Source organism: Triticum urartu, chromosome 7A, assembly GCF_056163025.1.
Source record: "Triticum urartu cultivar PI428250 chromosome 7A, HENAU_Tu73, whole genome shotgun sequence".
NCBI lineage: Eukaryota > Viridiplantae > Streptophyta > Magnoliopsida > Poales > Poaceae > Triticum > Triticum urartu.
In genome coordinates, this window is record NC_141879.1 from 594,117,508 (window position 1) to 594,138,079 (window position 20,572).

Sequence of the window (20,572 nt, forward strand, 5' to 3'; positions counted from 1 at the left end):
AAAAAGACGATGGCGTCGTTTCAGGCATCCCGTGGGCGCGTGCTTCGTCTTGGTGCTTCACGGCGTCGAGGAAGACTCGTTGGACAGGGCAGAGGGGCAAGGGGAGCACGGTGGCTGCGGTGGTGCTCGTCGGCGTACTCCGGCTCGTTCGGGCGGCCGCGAGGAAGAGAGCAGAGGAAAGGAAGAGAGTGCAACGAGTGAGGGAGAGGAGAGAGGGCTTCGAGGCGTCTCCAGGCGCGGGATTGGGTTGACGGGGAGCGCGCCACAGCGAAGCAGTAGGTGGCGCGGTCGGGTGCGTGCGCTGGCTGCCAGTGGGCACAAGGTTGAAGACAACCTTGCCCCTGGTGGACTGGGCCAACAGTGCCAGGCCAGCTGGGCTGCCAGGTAAGGCCAGGTAAGCCTTTTCCTTTTCCTGTTTTTCTTTTACTATTTTGTTTTCTTTGTTCTGATTTAGTTTAGGAACTAAATCATTTTAGATAATTCTAAAAATTATTTTGGAGGTTAACTGAATTATTTCAGGGCTCCACAAATAACTTCAGAATATTTGGACCATTTAAAAAAAATATATATATATAGCATTTAAACGGCTCCAATTCAAATACTTCTGTGTTAATTCAAAAATCCAAAGGTGACCTAAAAATATATTCATCATTTTTGGGAGAGGTTTTCACCTTAACCAGAAATCATGAACTTTTCTTAGGGAAATTTTGGGTTTATTTGAAAAAGATTTTAATCAAGCCTAGATGGATTTATTTAGTGCTAGGGTTTGAACTATCCCCATTTCAAGTTTAAAAGAAATTTAGACATGATGCAACAACCAAGCTAGTCCAAGTGCATAGCAAGGCTAGGGATGTTACACCAGAAGAACCGCCGCGGTCCGCTACGTCGTCTCGCCCGAGCCCCGAGCGCTCGCGCGCCTCGACGAGACCACCCCGACCTTGTCTTCGTCGTTCGGCCACCGAGATCACCGGCGACCCCCCGTCCTCATCAGCCCCTCCCCGAGCTCACCGACTCGCTTGTCGTGTTCTATGTGAGCTTCTGATCATCCTCCCCCTCTCCGTTCTCTCTCTTGCACTCTGTAGCCGCCATGCCCCTCTCGCCCGACTGCGCTGCTGCCTGCAATCGCCGCCGACACGACTCCGACGACCATTTGGTTCGGGCGTCGTGTCCAACACACTCGCTGCCTCGCGTAGCCGCTGTAGGGGTCACGCACGCGCTTCCACGGCCACTCCTTCTACATCACCGCGCTCACCCGAACGCCGCCGCCGCCTCGAGCTCGTTTCCGGCGAGCTCCGGCCGTCCCCGCTGCCACCACACGCCGCGCTGGATGCGGGTGAGCTCCAGCTCCCCGCAGCTGCCCTCGGCCGCTCGTTTGGGTGCCAGGGAAGCGATCCCGACGCGCTCCGCCGCGTCTGGACTCGTCGGCGGCTAAACGCCGGCGACCGCTGACCCGTTGACCGGCGTGGGTTGACCCCACTGCCCGATTTGACCTCCCCTCTCTCTCACTGACTTGCGGGCCCCGCCCAACTAATTACCCTAGTTAGCACTAATTAACTAGTTAGGTTAGTTAATACAGTCAGTGACTAGTGGGCCCTGCCCAGTTAGTTACGGCTAACTAACTTAGTTAGTTGACTGGGTCACTGACTAGTGGGTCCCACTGGTCGGGTTTGACCTAGTCGACGCTTGTTGACTGCCGACGTCACCCTGACCCACTGCGGACGCAATAATGTAATTTCTGGATTAAAAACAATTCTGGAAATTCCTGAAATTGCTTTAAACTTCCAAAAACCATAGAAATTCAACCGTAGCTCAAAATGAAATAAATTATATATTAAAAATTATCAGAAAAATCCAATCTATCTATCTGTACCATTTTCATGCATGTTAGAACAACTTAAGGCCACTATTTAGGACAAATCAAATGAATGGTATTTAAATAACCACATGTGGAGTTTGAATTTGAACTTTGAGTTCAAACCAACTTCATTTAATTGTGTTGCTAGTTGCATTAGCTCAATCAACAACATATTGCCATGTCAGTATCATACATCATGTTGTGCATTGCATTGATTGTGTTCCTTCTCTGTTGCCGGTGGTTGTCCCCTCTCGATAGACGTTGACCGACGTTGTGATCGTTGACACTGATGAAGACCCAATGATATCTTCAGAAGTGCCAGGCAAGCAAAACCCCCTTGTTCATTCTGATACAATCCCACTCTCTTGCTCCTGCTCTCTTTTACTGCATTAGGACAACAACGATTCAACTGTTACATGTTGCGATAGTTGAACCCCTTTCCTCTGCATGACCTGTCATTGCCACAGTAAATAGATGAAACCCACTAGCATGTGTAGGAGTTGTTTGAGCCCTGATGTGCCTACTCATTCATGCTTGATTGTCATGCCTGCTACTGCTTAGAGTTGAGTCAGGTCTGATACATCGGGGATGAATTGGAATGGCGATGAACATGTCCTACTGTGTGTGAGCTAAGTGTGTGAACACGATTTGGTAAAGGTAGCGGTGAGAGGCCATGTAGGACTACATGGTGGGTTGTCTCATTGAAGCCGTCCTTAGGAACTGAGTTCTATGTTTGTGATCCATGAAATAGCTACTACCACACGTTGGGCCCTGAAATATGACCCCGCTCGACTTATTAACCGCCCTTGTCCTCTGTCCAGGAGTTGCGACTAGTTTCTAGTGTTTGTAGGATATGTGTTGGCGGCCGTGCGTAGCGCTGACCCTAGGGGTGGGCTATGATGCGGTAGATACACCGTGGCACGGTGTACCGGGCTCCCGTTTGGTGTCTCGGGAACCCTGCACACATCGTTTGGGGATGTGAGCAAAACTCCGGCCGGATCTCCTCGCGGATGGAACCCGAATAGGCGATAAACCTGGACTAGAGACATGTGTGGTTAGTCAGGTCGTGGTCTACACCCACGTCGGCTTTCACTTGAAGTCTGCCGAACACATGTCATGTGCAGACGCTAAGTGGTGGTGAAAGTGCGTTATATCGACTAGAGGGGGGGTGAATAGGCGATTTTTATGAAAGTCTTCAAAACGTGGAAGTTATGAAGACAAACGATAGAAATAAACCTATTACCCTGCAGCGGAAGGTAGACTACACTAGGCAAGCCATAGTCAAATATTCAATAGAGTGAAAGCACAATGACTAATAGCAGCAATGTAGTAAGGATCAAGTAGGAAGATATTGTGAAGCCACACAGAACACGCAGTCACTCAGTGAAGACAAATGATAGTGCGAACATACAATGACTTCACAAGGAGTAACAGTAAGTAAAGGGAAGGGAAGATGAAACCAGTGACTCGCTGAAGACAATGATTTGTTGGACCAGTTCCAGTTGCTGTGACAACTGTACGTCTGGTTAGGGCGGCTAGGTATTTAAACCTTAGGACACACAGTCCCGGACACCCAGTCCTGAATACGCAGCTCAGGACACCCAGTCCTCACCGTATTCCCCTTGAGCTAAGGTCACACAGACCTCGCCCAATCACTCTGGTAAGTCTTCAAGGTAGACTCCCAAACCTTCACAGATTTTGTTCACCGGCAATCCACAATGTCTCTTGGATGCTCAAAACGCGACGCCTAACCGGCTGGCGGATGCATAGTTCTCAAGTGTAATAAGTCTTCAGATCACACAGACAAGAAGACTTAAGTGATGCCTAATTCTCTTTGGCTCTGGGTGGTTAGGGCTTTATGCTCGCAAGGAATTCTCTCTCAAAGGCTTCGAGGTGGGTTGCACTCAAACGACAAAAGCCGTACTCTGAATCTGAGCAGCCAACCGTTTATGGTTGTAGGGGGTGGGCTATTTATAGCCACTTGGCAACCCGACCTGATTTGTCCGAAATGACCCTGGGTCACTAAGGAACTGACACATGTTCCAACGGTCAGATTTCAAACTCACATGGCAACTTTACTAGGGCTTCAAGCAAAGCTGACTTGCCTAACTCTGGACAAGATTCGCTCTCAAAGTCTTCACTCGAAGACATAGGTTTTGTTTAAGCATCACTTCAGTCATTCTGACTGGTTCTCTTGGACCCCACTTAACAGTACGGTGGTTCCTATGACTCAACACAGAAGAAAGAGAACTACAAAAGATCTAAGTCTTCGAGCTCCATAGGCTTCATGTGGTGTCTTCTCTTGTCATAGTCTTCAATGTGAATATCTTCATATACCACCTTTGACTTCAATGTCTTCATACATTTTTAGGGGTCATCTCTGGTAGGAAAACCGAATCAATGAGGGACTTCTACCTGTGTTATCCTGCAATTCTCACAAACACATTAGTCCCTCAACTAGGTTTGTCGTCAATACTCCAAAACCAACTAGGGGTGACACTAGATGCACTTACAGGTGGAAACATGTGTGAAGAAGTACACCCCTGCAGGGTTATAAATGATCTATTCGAATAGCCGCGTCCACGGTAAAGGACTTCTGGGTTGCCTATAACAGTTCATAGACAAGTGAAAGTGGATACTCTAAAATGCGCAAGATAAGCATGAGTGCTATGGATGGCGTTCTCGTAGGGAGACGGGAGCGGATTCATAGTGGTGTATTGATATGGTGAATATGTGGACTCGTGTGCGCCACCTCAAAAGAGTTACTTGCAGTCGTAGTTTAAGATAGCCACCGAGTCAAAGCTAGCTTGCTGCAGTTAAACTCCACCACCCCCTTTTTTGATACCGATGCATATGTAGCTAGTTCTGATGTAAGTCTTGCTGAGTACTTCTGTACTCACGTTTGCTTAATTTATGTTTTGCAGAGAGACTTCAGTCTCGCTACTAGTTTCGCGTGGACTTCGACGTTTAGCTTGGTAACTCAGCTACGATCTTGTGACCTCGGCAGGATCTAGTAGATAGTCAGGCTTCTTAGCCTTTTCCATTTGTAGATGCCTGTACTCAGACATGTTAAGCTTCTGCATGTGCTTTTATTTGTATGCTATGATTGTTGGGTCATGAGACCCATGTTTGTAATATCTCGCTCCTCGGAGCCTAATGAATAAATACTTGAGTCGTAGAGTTATGTTGTGATGCCATGTTGTATTTACACATATCGAGCATATTGTGTGTATGATTGAAATGTTTGGTATGTGTGGGATCCGACAATCTAGTTGTTTATCCTTGGCAGCCTCTCTTATGGGGAAATGTAGTCTAGTGCTTCCATGAGCCATAGTAGTCTGCTACAGCCCGGTTCACCGGAGTCCTGCTAGCCCAGCACTACTGCTCAGGACACTTGACTGGCCATCCTATGTTTCACTTCATTCCTGTGTCTGTCCCTTCGGGGAAATGTCACACGATGACATCCGGAGTCCTACCTAGCCTGCTACAGCCCGGGTTCCCGGAGTCCTGTTAGCCCAATGCTACAGCCCGGATTCACACGCTGCTGACCGACATGCTCGATGTGATTCATGTATGCCTGTCCCCATAGGTTGGTGCCGCTTTGGGTTCACGACTAGCCATGTCGGCCCGGGTTCTCTGTCATATGGATGCTAGCAACACTATCATATACGTGAGCCAAAAGGCGCAAACGCGGGCCATGGTAAAGCGACACCCATGGGAATACCCTGCGTGAGGCTGCAAAGTGATATGAGGTTTTACCAGCTAGATTGATGTGACCTGGAATCGGGGTCCTGACATGGGGATTCCAGATCGAAACTCGGGGGGCCGCCACCCTGTTGGTGTCGTGCGGCTCGGTGATGTAGAACCACCCCGATTGCCACCCCTTTATGGTCTCCACGTAGGAGCCCTCGAGCCATGTAACGTTGGGCATTTTGCCCACCATGGCTCCGCCGCATTCCGCTTGTTGTCCGCCTACTACCTTCGGTTTGACATTGAAGGTCTTCAGCCACAGGCCGAAGTGGGGCCGGACACGGAGGAAAGCCTCGCACACGACGATGAACGCCGAGATGTTGAGGATGAAATTCAGGGCCAGATCATGGAAGTCCAGCCCATAATAGGACATAAGGCCGCGGACAAATGGATGGAGGGGAATCCTAGTCCGCGGACGAAGTGGGTGAGTAAAACCACCCTTTCGTAAGGTTCCGGGGTAGGGATGATCTGCCCCACGGCTGGCAGCCGGTGCGCGATATCCGCAACTTTATGATGTCTCCCTCCGTGACGGAGGAGACCATCCACTTGCCTCCCGCTCCAGACATGTTTGGAGAGAGTAGAGGCGAAGGATGTGGACTTGGGCGCTGGAGCTCGAGTGCGCGAGAGTGGATGAGCAAGGAGGAAGAAGGCGTGGGAAGAAAAAGGTAAACTCTTATCCCTTTATAAGGGCGGACGAAAACTATGCACCCCCACCAGCCTAGTAAAACTCGCTTATCCCCCAAGCACCGTAATTGATGGTGCGGTTGGGTTACCCACGTCCGTATTGATGGGAATCCCGTAACAAGGGGACACGATCTCTGCTTCGACAAGACGTGCCAAGGAAACCGCCTCGCGAAACACGCTGAGTTTGGTTGTGAAAAACGATTCAGATGGTGGCCTAGTTGTGGTGTGATGTCACACTGCGAAACGCGTCGGCAGATTAGATTTGTGGAAATATTATTCTCTCTACGGTTGTATGTGGAACTTGTTTTGTAGAGCCGGACACGATCCTCGTGTTCAAAATCTTCTATGAAGTATTCGGAGGAGGAACCCGCCTTGCAATGCTGGAGACAATCTGCACGCCGGACTCATCGTCATTGAAGCCTAGTTCAGGGGCTACTGAGGGAGTCCATGATTAGGGGGTATCCTGATAGCCGGATTATATCCTTTGGCCGGACTGTTGGACTATGAAGATATAAGATTGAAGACTTCGTCCCGTGTCCGGATGGGACTCTCCTTGGCGTGGAAGGCAAGCTTGGCAATACAGATATGTAGATCTCCTTCCTTGTAACCGACTCTGTGTAACCCTAGCCCCCTCCGGTGTCTATATAAACCGGAGGGTTTAGTCCATAGGACCAAGAACAACAATCATACCATCGGCTAGCTTCTAGGGTTTAGCCTCTTCGATCTCGTGGTAGATCAACTCTTGTAATACTCATATCATCAAGATCAATCAAGCAGGAGTAGGGTATTACCTCCATCGAGAGGGCCCGAACCTCGGTAAAAACATCGTGTCCCCCGCCTCCTGTTACCATCCCCCTAGATGCACAGTTCGGGACCCCCTACCCAAGATCCGCCGGTTTTGACACCGACAATGCCCTTCTCATGGTTTACAGAGCAGAGGCGGTTCTCCCTGGTGACATCCATCACGACTCGCCCCATGTGGCAGCTTATGTTGAAGCTGATAATGAAAAGGCACGTCAGGATGCTCTTGACCTGTTGGATGAGGAGCGTGACCGTGCGGCGGCTCGTTTAGCGATTTACCAGCAAGATCCGCGTCGTTATCATTGCCGCCGGGTTAAAACCAGGACCTTTCAAGAAGGAGATTGATGCTCCGGCTCATCCAGGATCAACCTGACATGCACAAGATATCCCCACCTTGGGAAGGGCCCTTTGTGGTCAGTAAAGATTTGAACAACGGGTCATACTACCTTGTCGATGTTTGAGACCACAAGGACTCATGCATGTCGGAGGAGGAGACCCGCCGGCATGGAATATTGCTCATCTTCGTCCTTATTACACCTGAGCCACAGGCTCTTGTGATGTACATACTTTTTCAATGTATATTATATGATGAATATAATAAAGCGGGCATCCCTGATAATTGAGGGCCACTATCGTTTCATTTATGAGAATATGAGTCTTTATTGTCACTTCATACAATCACTTGGGGGCTTCCTACTTATTGAGCATAGCTATCACTACCCTCTTGATCCGGCTTGTACGCCATGATTATAAAATACTTGGGGGCTTCCTGCTCATTGAGCATAGCTATGACTACCCTAATATTCCGGCTTATACGCCTGGAATAAAATATTACTTGGGGGTCCTTGTTAATGAACAAGAGCTTTGTTGTCCCTTGTAATAGGCTTGGACGCCAGGTGTATTCACCAAAAATTCGGGTTATCCTGCCTTTGTTTGCCTGCCACTCCGACCAGGTAATCCTGGAATGACTTGTCGTACTCTTGACAATCAATCTTATAAAGACCCTGAACTTGTCAAAGTTAAAATGGCGATTGGTCATTTGAGGTCCGACTTACGGGTTTGAATTAAGTTTAACTTAGCGTCTATGCAGCCCTTGAATAGCACTTGAAATTGAGGCCTGGCAGCCTATGAATGCCTTGATTTTTCTTTTTGGCTTTGAACATTTTTTTGAGGTTCATCTTTTGTGCCATGTTGATACATGGTTGAAAAACTGATTAGGGCCATGTTGCCTTATGGTTCATATATATATCTATCCGGAGTTTTATTAACCCGGCCTGGTTTTGGACTTTAAGTCACCAGTGAGTGATGATTATGTGCTTGGAGTATTGTGCTCTAAACTTTGGGATGTTACCCCTTGCTGCATATGGCGTTGTAAACCGGCGGTATCAATAAATTGAACAGGGCGTTGTGGTCTCAGTCTTTGGGCTGTTACCCTTACTGCACGACGTATGATAAGCCGGTAGTGTGAACAAATATTACCTGTATGATTTTTGTTGTGATTATATGAGGTTTTTGATAAACCGGCCCTGGTTTTGGACTCTTTAGTCATTAGTAGTTTTTATATGGGGTATTGTGACCCGCCCTGGGGTAAACCGCCAGGGCACCTATTATCGGCTTATGTGCAGGAAAACATGATAAGTATAGTCTGCATAATTGATGGTATTATGAGCATAAGTGGCAGATCTTCACATGATGGATCGGCAGTGTTATGCAAATAAAACATGCACGATGGCACGGCAGAGCATTGTTTAACTAGCCTATTACACGACTCTATGAGCCCATATGATGGAATGTTTTTCCAGACAAACTCTGATGATATAGATTATGAACCACCCAGCAGATCAATTTTCCTGGTCTTGGCGGCTTGAAGCTTCCGGGTCATCCCACGCCGGTTCTTCTTTTTCCTCTGTCGTCTGGAAGTTAGGCGACGACCAATTGATGCCAATCAAGGCTTGAAATTCAGCTTTGTCATCGATAAGTTCAGACGGATCTATTTCAGGGGCAAAAGTATGCTTACGGATTAGAGGGATGAGATCCACAATTTTGTAAGCCGGCGTTGGCATTTTTTGATTGTCGGTCGTATAAGCCGCCTGGTACTTTGACATATCTGTTTCATCAACAATAAGACTCGCCAGCGGATGCATCTCCTGTATAGAAGCAGAAAAATCCTTCTTATCAAAGGGAGACCTGTCCTCTTTGAAGCTGGGGCAACCAGTGGCCAACTCTGCTGGGTCTAATTCTGCCTGCCACGCTTTAGCCTGGCTTAAAGCAGTAATGGCACTGGCTCTAGCGGCTGACCGCTTGATTTCTTCAATTCGGGTGGGTAGGACAGAAAGTTTGCTTAGAACATCACTGAGTAGGGATGGCGCTTGATTTGTTGGTGAGATGGTGGCTATTGTGCGTTGAGCACCCGTGTATAGTTGCTCCATCAAGGTATAAACCTCCTTGAGCTTAATCAACATTTCTTGGCCAAGATTGTTGCTCCTAGGGCATGTTCAGCCTTTTCAGCCCTCTGTATCAGGGCAGCCTTTTTCTTCAGCCCAGGCGGCTTTCTCAGTATTAAACCCAGTTTTCAGCTTCTCCGTGTCATTCAAGCTAAACTTGAATTTGGAGTCAGCCTTCCGGGTCTCAGCTTCTTGTGTTTTAAGCCGGGTTTTTAAATTGGTCAACCGAGATTGAAAATAACTGGAGGCCTCCTATAAGTAGAAGATTGAAACAAATATTCACAGTTATGCTATAGTTTTATACAAAGGAAAGTCCCAAGCCCATTGCAAGCAATAGCACTTGGCACTTGGGGGCTAATGGGTGTATAAAGTTTCTTTATAAAGCAGTGACAGTGATAAGTCCTGGTTTATTCATGATGATTAAACCGGCCCTTGGGGGCTACAGGTGCAAAGTTGATCCTTGTTATATGAAAGTCCTGGCTTAACTTCATATGTTTAAGTCGGCCCTTGGGGCTACAGGTTTTCATTTTGATACATATCTAAAAGTCTAGAATATATTTTATTCTATCATATTTAGTAGACTTGGGGGATGAAGGTATATATCTTATAGACAAGGGAGAAGTTTATACCTCATATTTGTGGTGCGTGTGTTTGACCATGTCAATCTCCAGATCGCGGCTAGTGTGCACTTGACTGAGATAACCAGAGAGTACTTCACTGATGCTCAGATGAGAATAATTGGCCATGTCAAATTTGACTTTGCGTTTCTTGATCAGTTCTTCTTTGGCAGAGTGTTTTGCCAGGGCAGTAGGGTTCCCTGGTTCCCGGAAACCAGTGCCGGTGATAAGAAACTCTTCAATATTCGGTTCTGAAGGCTTGATTGGGCTTGGTGGTTCAGCACCCAAAGGATCAACAATTGTATGTTCAGAGGAGTCGCCAAGATTCTCTGGTGGCGGGTCATCAGCAAGTTCCTCCTGGTGTTGCATGGAGGCTTCAGATATTGGTGCTTGCTTTTCCGGTTCATGAGTATTGGGGTCTTCGGTTGGCTTGTTTATTTTGGCCTTTTTGCTAGGCTTTGCTATTCCACTACAAGAGGATTGAAAAAGTCAGTATATGTACAAAGACATGAAAAAACAAAGATAAAGTTTTTACCCAGGGGTAGTCTTGAAAGCCGGAAGCAGTGTATGTGCACAGACATGAAAAAACAAAGATAAAGAAGAGTGAGAAGTCCCTTGATAATTTGAGTCAGAAGGATTAAGTGGTGGACGAATAAGACCTGCCTTGGGATAAAAAGAGTTGGAATTCTGAAGCACCTCATTCCTGCGTTTGCGTGGGGCTGGTGTGTTAGGTAAACCAGAGGAAAGCTCTCCGCCTCCACTGGTCTGAGTTCTGCGCCGGTTCTCGTGCTGTTGTTGCTTCAAAATAAAGTTGGGATCCAAGTGAGATAAAGGGTGAGAAAATCTTACTTTCCAGATCACTTGTCGATTTTTCTGTCTTGGAAAAGGCTCTGAGTCGGAGGAAATAATAGTTACCTCTTCATCACCTGCCTGGCTGGTTTCCGCGTCATCCTGATAGCAATCAGTGTCAATAAGATAGTTGAAAAAAGAGCTAAGTGAATCAAGGTCTACACCCGACTAATCATCTTCATCCAGGTTCAGCATATCAGATGCAGTCAATTTCTTCTTATTCTTCTTCAGGGCTTTAGTTTTAGCCTTATCTTTCTTGGCGAGTTTTTCGTCATAGTTCCTTTTCCAAAAGGCGGATCCAGCATGCAAAAATTACAATAAATGTTGGAGATTTGCAAAGTGATATGAATAATAAAGTGAAAAAGATGAACCGGACAGACTTACATCCGGTGCCGGGTTGAGTGTGCAGAAGGGATTCAGCCCGTCTTTGCAGCAGCTCTCCCAGCTTTCATTGAGAAGGGTTTTGGTCATATCACTAATTGCTTTATCGGTCAAACGTGTTGAGCTGTAACACATCGGATCTTTGGCATCACCATTATATGTGCACATTAAACCAGGCCGACGGCTCAAAGGTATAATCCTCCAAGCCACCCAGCAACGGACCAGGTCGACACCAGTCAATCCATTGGCCAATAAAGCTCTAACCTTTGAAAAGACATGCATAAGTTTGGCTCTTTTAGCAGTGCTGAGCTGATACATCTCCAACGTATCTATAATTTTTGATTGCTCCATGCCATATTATCTACTGTTTTGGGCAATATTGGGCTTTATTATCCACTTTTATATTACTTTTGGGACTAACCTATTAACCGGAGGCCCAGCCCAGATTTGCTGTTTTATGACTTTTTCAGTGTTTTGAAGAAAAGGAATATCAGATGGAGTCAAAACGGAACAAAATCAACTGGAGAAGTTATTTTTGGAAGGAAACACACCTGATGGACTTGGACCCCATGTCAGAAGATACGAGAGCTGCCCACAAGGGTGGGGGGCGTGCCCATCCCCCTAGGGCGCGCCCCCTGTCTCGTGGGGCCCTCGTGGCTCCCCTGATGTACTTCCTGCACCTATATAACTCGACGTGACCTAAAACTTCCAGAACGAAAGATAGATCGGGAGTTCCGCCGCCAGAAGCCTCCGTAGCCACCAAAAACCAATCTAGACCCGTTCCGGCACCCTGCCGGAGGGGGCAATCCATGTCCGGTGGCCATCTTCATCATCCCGGTGCTCTCCATGACGAGGAGGGAGTAGTTCTCCCTCGGGGCTGAGGGTATGTACCAGTAGCTATGTGTTTGATCTCTCTCTCTCTCTCGTGTTCTTGATTTGGCACAATCTTGATGTATCGCGAGCTTTGCTATTATAGTTGGATCTTATGTTTCTCCTCCCCCTCTTCTCTCTTGTAATGAATTGAGTTTCCCCTTTAAAGTAATCTTATCGGATTGAGTCTTTAAAGATTTGAGAACACTTGATGTATGTCTTGCCATGCGTATCTGTGGTGACAATGGGATGCCATGTGATTCACTTGATGTATGTTTTGGTGATCAACTTGCGGGTTCCGCCCATGAACCTATGCATAGGGGTTGGCACATGTTTTCGTCGTGATTCTCCGGTAGGATCTTTGGGGCACTCTTTGAGGTTCTATGTGTTGGTTGAATAGATGAATCTGAGATTGTGTGATGCATATCGTATAATCATACCCACAGATACTTGAGGTGACATTGGAGTATCTAGGTGACATTAGGGTTTTGATTGATTTGTGTCTTAAGGTGTTATTCTAGTACGAACTCTAGGGCTGTTTGTGACACTTATAGGAATAGCCCAACGGATTGATTGGAAAGAATAACTTTGAGGTGGTTTCGTACCCTACCATAATCTCTTCGTTCGTTCTCCGCTATTAGTGACTTTGGAGTGACTCTTTGTTGTATGTTGAGGGATAGTTATGCGATCCAATTATGTTAGTATTGTTGAGGGAACTTACAATAGTGAAAGTATGAACCCTAGGCCTTATTTCAACACATTGCAATACCGTTTACGCTCACTTTTATCACTTGCTACCTTGCTGTTTTTATTATTTCAGATTACAAATACCTTTATGTACTGTCCATATACCACTTGTTTCACTATCTCTTCGCCGAACTAGTGCACCTATACAATTTACCATTGTATTGGGTGTGTTGGGGACACAAGAGACTCTTTGTTATTTGGTTGCAGGGTTTCTTGAGAGAGACCATCTTCATCCTACGCCTCCTACGGATTGATAAACCTTAGGTCATCCACTTAAGGGAAATTTGCTACTGTCCTACAAACCTCTGCACTTGGAGGCCCAACAACGTCTACAAGAAGAAGGTTGTGTAGTAGATATCATGAGCCGTTCGGGGAGAGGGTGCCTTGGCTGAGCCATTGTTCGCGGAAACCCGGCAAAGGATTCTCGTCAGCAGGAGAAGTATCCTGGCAATAGAACCAGGTCTGATTCCAGTCCTTGGGATGGCTTGGAAGCTGAGCATAAGGAAAGATGGCGTCTCTCCACCCCTGAATGGAGATTCTGCCAAGTTCTAAGTTGGGTCCATCAGTAAATTCATTCTGGCGGTTCAAATAAAAATACTCTCTGAAGAGTTCAACACTGGGTTCCTCTTGAAGATATACTTCGCAAAAGACTTGGAAATTGCAGATATTTCATACGGAGTTGGGTCCGATGTCTTGAGGATGAAGTTGAAAGAAATGCAGAATGTCATGAAAGAATTTTGACCCAGGCGGTGAGAAACCACGGTTCATGTGATCAGTGAAAACAATGATTTCTTTCTCCTGCGGCTGAGGTCTCACTTCATCTGGCTTGGGAGCACGCCAGTGAATGACATTTTTCGCTGGTAAAAAGCCGATTTTGACATATTCTTGAAGCATTTCGTCTGTGACGATGAACGGGATCCAGTTACATGACGTAAATGTCTTAGTCATGATTGGGGTGCACGGCCTAAATAAGACGATTCAAGACATGAGTGAACTGGCAGGCACCTGGCGGGTAACAAATTATTGTTTAAACAGACGTGAAGAGTTAATGGCTATGGATCTACAGCAGTTCAGAAAATGAAGTAAACTCTAAAACCGGAGAACCGGATTATAAGGATGAATAAGCAAGCATGGCTAAGCCAGAAGGCATATGATGGCGGCTTAAACGAGGCCTAATGTTGTATGGCGGGTCATGGTTTATGGTATAAGTCGCCATGGTAATTATGATTCTTAAAATCTATCAATGAAAAAATTCTGCCAAGTAACGGACGAACATATTTTACAGACTGGAGCTATAATTTTGGATCTACGGCTGCTCAAAAAATGAGGTATATTATAAACCTAAGGTGGCGGCAGCAGAAAAGTTCGTGTGCTCCGATGAGATTTTCTATGGAGAGAAGGTATTCTGATGATAAAGATGAATGCTAAACTACTACTGCACGAGTTTCATACCCTATTCAGATCAAAAAGCTACTTGATCTAAAGGAGAAAACGAAGAACGTCGAAGAACACCGAGGAACAAAGAAAACCCTAATGCATATCTGAGGCATGGGGATATAAGACTTACGGATGCTGATGGGCAGCGGTCGCGTGCCGGCATTCTCTAGTCCAGTTGGGGTGATGCAGCAGCCTGAGTTGACAGAGCGGACGGAGGTCGACGGCAGCGGAGCTTGAGGGTGTGCACTGTATTGTGAAGGAGGAAGACGAAGACAAGGAGGAGAGGGGGAGAATGGAAAAGACCCCCAACCCTATTTATAAGAGGACGGAGGCAAGGAATGCGCGAGAATCGAGGAGGCCGAAATCATCATGTGGCTATGCAGACGCCTCCATTTTCGGGATGTTCATTAAGATAACTATCAGTTAGGATGTTTTGGGCCTCATGCGAAATTAATGCGAAATGACATCATGGCGGGTTAAGAAGATTCTCTGATCTGACGTCATGGCGGGTTATAGCAAAATTTACTAAATAGATGATGCAAAATTTTGACAAGTCAGGTATTGAAGATTGATGCGAACAAGTTCAAATCAACCTGGGTCCTAATGTTGGGAATATAACTATTGGGTATGACCCGCCTAGGAGGGGCTGGTTCATACCACTGATAGTTTATACATTGAAGATGGTGGATCATGACGAGCCTATTGACGGTCCATTACCCAGAGGCGACTTGAGGCCCAAGAGGATGAACCGCCATAAAGTAAAACTTGTATTGTAAGAGAAGGATAGTTAGTCACCGAGCCGGACATGTTGTGTATGAGCCGGCTGGGACTCTGTAAGCCACCGGGCATCAACCTATGTATACGGGTTAACTCAAGAAACAAGAGATCGAGAGCTAGGTCAAGCATATTCGCTCCCTGGTAATCGAAACCCAAGTAATACAATCCCAAACTGGAGTAGGCCTTTACCTCCACCACGAGGGGCCGAACTAGTATAAACTCTCTGTGTCCTTTGTCCCGATTAACCCCTTTAAGATGACCTAGTTGCGATGGCTCCACGACTCTTCGCTAGGACATCTGCCGTGCCAAGTCCACAACAGGCGCCAAATGTATCGTCGGTGAGCCTATTCCGCACTATCGTGTAGTTTACCGTGCAAGCTTCATGCCCGGCTAGTTTGGCCACACGTCGGCTAGAAGAGGCAAATCGTGGGCGTTTATTGGCAAAAAGCTTTTGTAAAAACGAAGTGTGTGGAATGACTTCAGCCATAAATTTACCCGTGGGTGACGAGGTCAAAGTTACACAGAAGGGTGATGATGGGCACTCGAGTGCGATAATTAATTATGCGCTCTACAGGACACATGGTTGAAGAAACCAACTGTGTGCAATAATGTCGAAGATCGTAGTCGAGTTAGCTATACAAATATTGTGCTATGAGATCGACAAGGTAAACAGATTCAAGAATGGTTATAAAATCTAAGTCCATTGCATATTAAGGTAAATAGTGCTACCAATATACGAGTTTTATATGATGCCATTTCAACGATTGTACCACAAAGAGAGAAGTCCATATTACCCCCCTAAACTTGTCTCACGGTTCAGTCTACAACCTTGAACTTTGTTTTGGTTCAAATTACACCCTTAAACTATAAAAACCGGTCACAATACCCCCCTCCTTCTCATTTAACCAGTTTAGACGTGTTTTCAATCTAGTTGTGTGCTAGGCAGCACTACATGTCATCATATTTCTCTCTCATCTCTGCCACATCACCATATCTCTCTCCCTTCTCATAACTGAAACAAAAATAGTATGTTTCACTCAAACTGTATGCACATTTTAGATAAAATTTCACCAGATTGTTCACTGCATTATTTTCAATTTACTAGAATTGTTTTCTGAATTCTTTGTGCAGTTTGATTTTTGAGGTTAAAATTTGAACTTAAATCTAAACATATAAATTATTCACAAACCATAAGTCAAATTTCCCACTATATTGGTAATTTAATGATTCCAGATTTACTGAAAATTATTTTGATTTTCTGTACGGTTTCCCTTCTACTTTTATATTTCCGAGCATTTCGACGACACAACGACGTATGTTGTATGTTTTTGGTAAGTACGTCGACATTCTAATACTACATCGCACAATCTCAATAAAAAGCTTGGTCCATATGGTTCCTGAAGGTGATAGTCTCACATAAATTGAAGAAAGCATCAAAACTAGACACACATGGTCTGTATGGTTCACAACAATTATGAATGGAAAAAGAGTTTAACAAGTAATAGCAAATGGTTTGGCATATCACAACAGTAAAGCATCACAAGTTGACAAAGCAACGTGACTATCAATTGTAGATCATCTAGAGCCCGAAAAGCATGCCTACTCGTTCTGTTGTCCTCTCTTCTTATTCCTTATAGGTTTGGTACTTGCCTTTCTCTTTCTGCTAGTTGTCGTGCTTTCTTGCGAAGGCTACAGAAACATTGGTCAAATTGAGATCACAAGTTCATCTCCAAGAGTTCATATTGCATAACAATAGTGTGAGCTTACCATGAAGGTTGTCGTTCGTGGTTGTGTGGATGGCACAGCCCGAGGGAACGTGGATGGTGCAGCCCGAGGCTATAATTAATACATGTTATAAATATTATAATTCGTAATACATGCTTAAAATAATGGATATTGAGAGCTCACCACATTAGGTGCAGCCCGAGAGAGTGTGGTTGGTGCAGCTGATTGTTGTTGATGTGAAGGCTGCTACTAACAAAATTAATAAATGTTGCAACTCATAGTACATGAATGTAAATTGGAAAATAATGAGAGCTCACCACATTAGATGTTCCAGCCATGACTCCGTTTCTCCTCTCACATGATGTTCTATTATGCCCAATCTGTTTGCATTTCCCACAACGAATGGTAGTACCAGCTTTGCTAACTCTACTGCTCCCTGGCTTCTCATCTGGTTCTTTCGTTCTTGACTTCTTCTTTCTGCCAGGCATTGCAATGTGCCCAGGTGCCACTGGCCTAGGTCTGTCTAAAATTGGCCATGCAGACATGCCTTCCACAGGCTGAAGGCAAGGCTCATAGGTTTTTCTAAACTCCTTAACATGGTAGCACTTTGCAATATAGTCATCAAGGCTATTTGTATGATAATATATGCAAGCTATAGCATGTGAACAAGGAAGCCCCGAAAGTTGCCAATACCTGTAGGTACATGTCCTCTCTTCAAGTTTAACAGTAAACCTATGCTCACGAAGCTTAACTTCATAAGAATCATTGCCATTCCAGATTGCATGGCAGTATGCAGACTGGTTTATGCTCTTCTTCAATTTCTTTGTTATGTTAGGACAAATAGTGACACTGGCCGCCCACTTATCTAGCTGAGTTCTCATCTCTTGTATTCTAACCATCACCTTGCATCGGATAGCTTCAAGCATGGTAATTATGGGCATGTACCTAGCTTGAACTATCCACTTATTGAATGATTCACATATATTATTGTCCACGGAGTCACAGTTAGAACCTAACTTGAACCAAGCCCTACTCCAGTGATGTGGGTCCTTTTCCATCATTGCTTTGGCACCATCTGTCGTCTCTTATGCCAAAAAAGCCCTTGCTTGATTGAACAACATTGGGCATGGAGCTTTCGCACACGCCCAAAAAAGTTTCTGCCATTTTTTATCTCTGAATTTCTTTCTCCAATTGGCATAAATGTGCCTAGCACAATTACGATGCTCTGCCCTCGGAATCCAGTTTTGCACAGCATTAAGAATACCCTAAGACAAGAAAGATGGATAAAAAGGTTAGCATATAAGATAAAATTATCACTAAAATAAACAAATGTCCATGAACATCAAGTAGAAAATACCTTTTGTTGATCAGATATTATTACCCAACCGTCTCCATCTCCTAGCTTCAGATCATTGAACAATACAGAACAAAACCAATTCCAAGAATCCTTGGTCTCCTTATCAACTGCTGCCCAAGCAATAGGATAAATCTAATTGTTGGAATCTCTACCAACAGCACACAAAAGCTCTCCTGCTCTTCCTTTGAAAAAGCACCCATCAAGTCCAATTACTTTCCTACAACCAGCAAGAAAGCCTTTTCTACAAGCTTCAAGACAAACATAGAATCTGTAAAATGTTGGCTTTTCAAAGTCAGGGTGCAGCTTCACAATCACGGTGCTACCGGGGTTGCTTCTAAGTAGCTCGTTCTGATAATCAAACACTTTGCCGTATTCACTAGATAGTGCATCCATCATTCTAGCAACCACTATAGCCTTAGCTTTCTTGATCTTTGATATGTGCACATTTGCAAACATCTCTTCTTGGACTGTCTGTTGTAGGTGTGCAACACTCCACTGTGGATTTGCCGTTATCAAATTTTGCAACTTGTTTGCAATTCTAGTTGAGTCACCAACTTACTATCTCTTCTCTGAGGGCATATGTGCTCATCTTTGTAAGAAGTTACTTGCCAACTCTCGAACCTGGTAGTTTTCTTCAACAAGCAGACCCAAGGACACAAAGGCCAACTACAGATTGCCCTTACTCTGTCATCCTCATCCTTCACAAATTTTATTTATTTCTTCTCATTAAGACCATAGTTGATAATGGCTTGCTTAAACTCCTGTTTGCCACTAAATTTCATGCCAAGCTCAAAATATGGCACGTTTGCATTTTCATCAAACCTTGGATACTTCGACTCTTTACGAATAAGCTCACCTTCACTATCTTCATCCAAAGATTCATCATCATCACTCAAGTTAGCTTCTATTTTCTGCGGCACATCATTGAACTTGAGATCACCTTCAAGAATAGGAGCTTTACCAGCCTTCACTAAAGCCTTGAATTCTTGATAACTATGGTGAATATTTGCTGCCTCATCATCATCAGAAGAGTCATCATCCGGAGCATAGTCTGACTCATCGGAAGAAATGTCAGAATCAACTCCACATGCTTCAACGGTGTGACTTGGTGCTTCCCTATGCACAGCCAATTTTTTCTTTCCTTGTACATCTCCTAAAGACATATTCTCACAATCCTTGCTGCCACCAACATGCATCCCATCACCAAAATCTGGTTCGGGAAACGGGATGCCAATATATCCATGATCTGCAAACATTCCATCTATCTCGTCCTCTCTAAATCCATCATTCATTACCTCATTTGGTTCAACTGTTTTTCCTCTTGGTTCTTCAACATATATGTCCACAACACCATCAATAGGAATATGTTGTAACATTACCGTGCATGCCTCATCATTCCAAAGACAACTAAGGCCACCGAACAAACATTTCCCAGGCATCAGCCAATGCAATATTTCTCCATCTAAAATTGTGTGGTGAAGCGTCAAGTGGCGTTGAATCTCTACCATTCCACATCTATCGCGGAGAATTATAGACAAAGCTTCTTCCCCTCCCACATAATCCAATAATTGCCCATCATTCATAAATTTTCCGTCGAAGTGGAATCGAACCGTCAAATAGTCCTTCATTGACATCTAGCACCTGCCAAAAATAAATGTAGTAATTCAAAAATAAGTAATGTAATAAAAGCACGGCAAGCTAAAACAAGTTCAGTGCAGGTTATAGGGTCACACTTCCTTCAAATGGTACACTTTTAAAGAAATTGTCTGCATCCAAACTTCAAACTTGATGTTGTTTCTATCCTATACTAACCTCAAATCATTTATATGCTTCTGTACTAGTTAGATGCTTAGCCAGTAATAAAACCACTTTGGTGCTTAGCAAGTAATAAGACTAGTAATCAATAAACTAGTAGTACGTTTGTTTCATTCCATAGCATGTGCGTACATGCAAGCACGTAACCTGCCTTGTGACAATGAATACTGTCGGGTCCATGTACTCCACTGCGTCAACTAGAGAGTCCTTCCATTATGTACGCATGCACCCTACAAGTCAGATGAAAGAAATCAACATACATGCAAAGCAAGACACGAGCAGAAAGATCACCCTCTAGCGACGAATGAGGGGACGGGACAGCGCCACCGGCTGCCTGCGATGACCGGCGGCTGACCCTAGTGGCAGAAGGGCATGACGCACAGGGGAGGAGATTGAGGGGACACGCGGCGGTAGTGACGGCGGAGACCTGGATGGATGCGGCGGCGGCGGCGGCGCGGAGACC

At 45.2% G+C, this 20,572-nt stretch overlaps 1 pseudogene; it reads right to left on the reverse strand.

Annotated features, from left to right (window-relative positions):
• Positions 1-18,426: 18,426 nt before the first annotated feature.
• On the reverse strand, positions 18,427-19,670 carry LOC147960592 (uncharacterized; annotated as a pseudogene).
• Between the last annotated feature and the right edge of the window lie 902 nt (positions 19,671-20,572).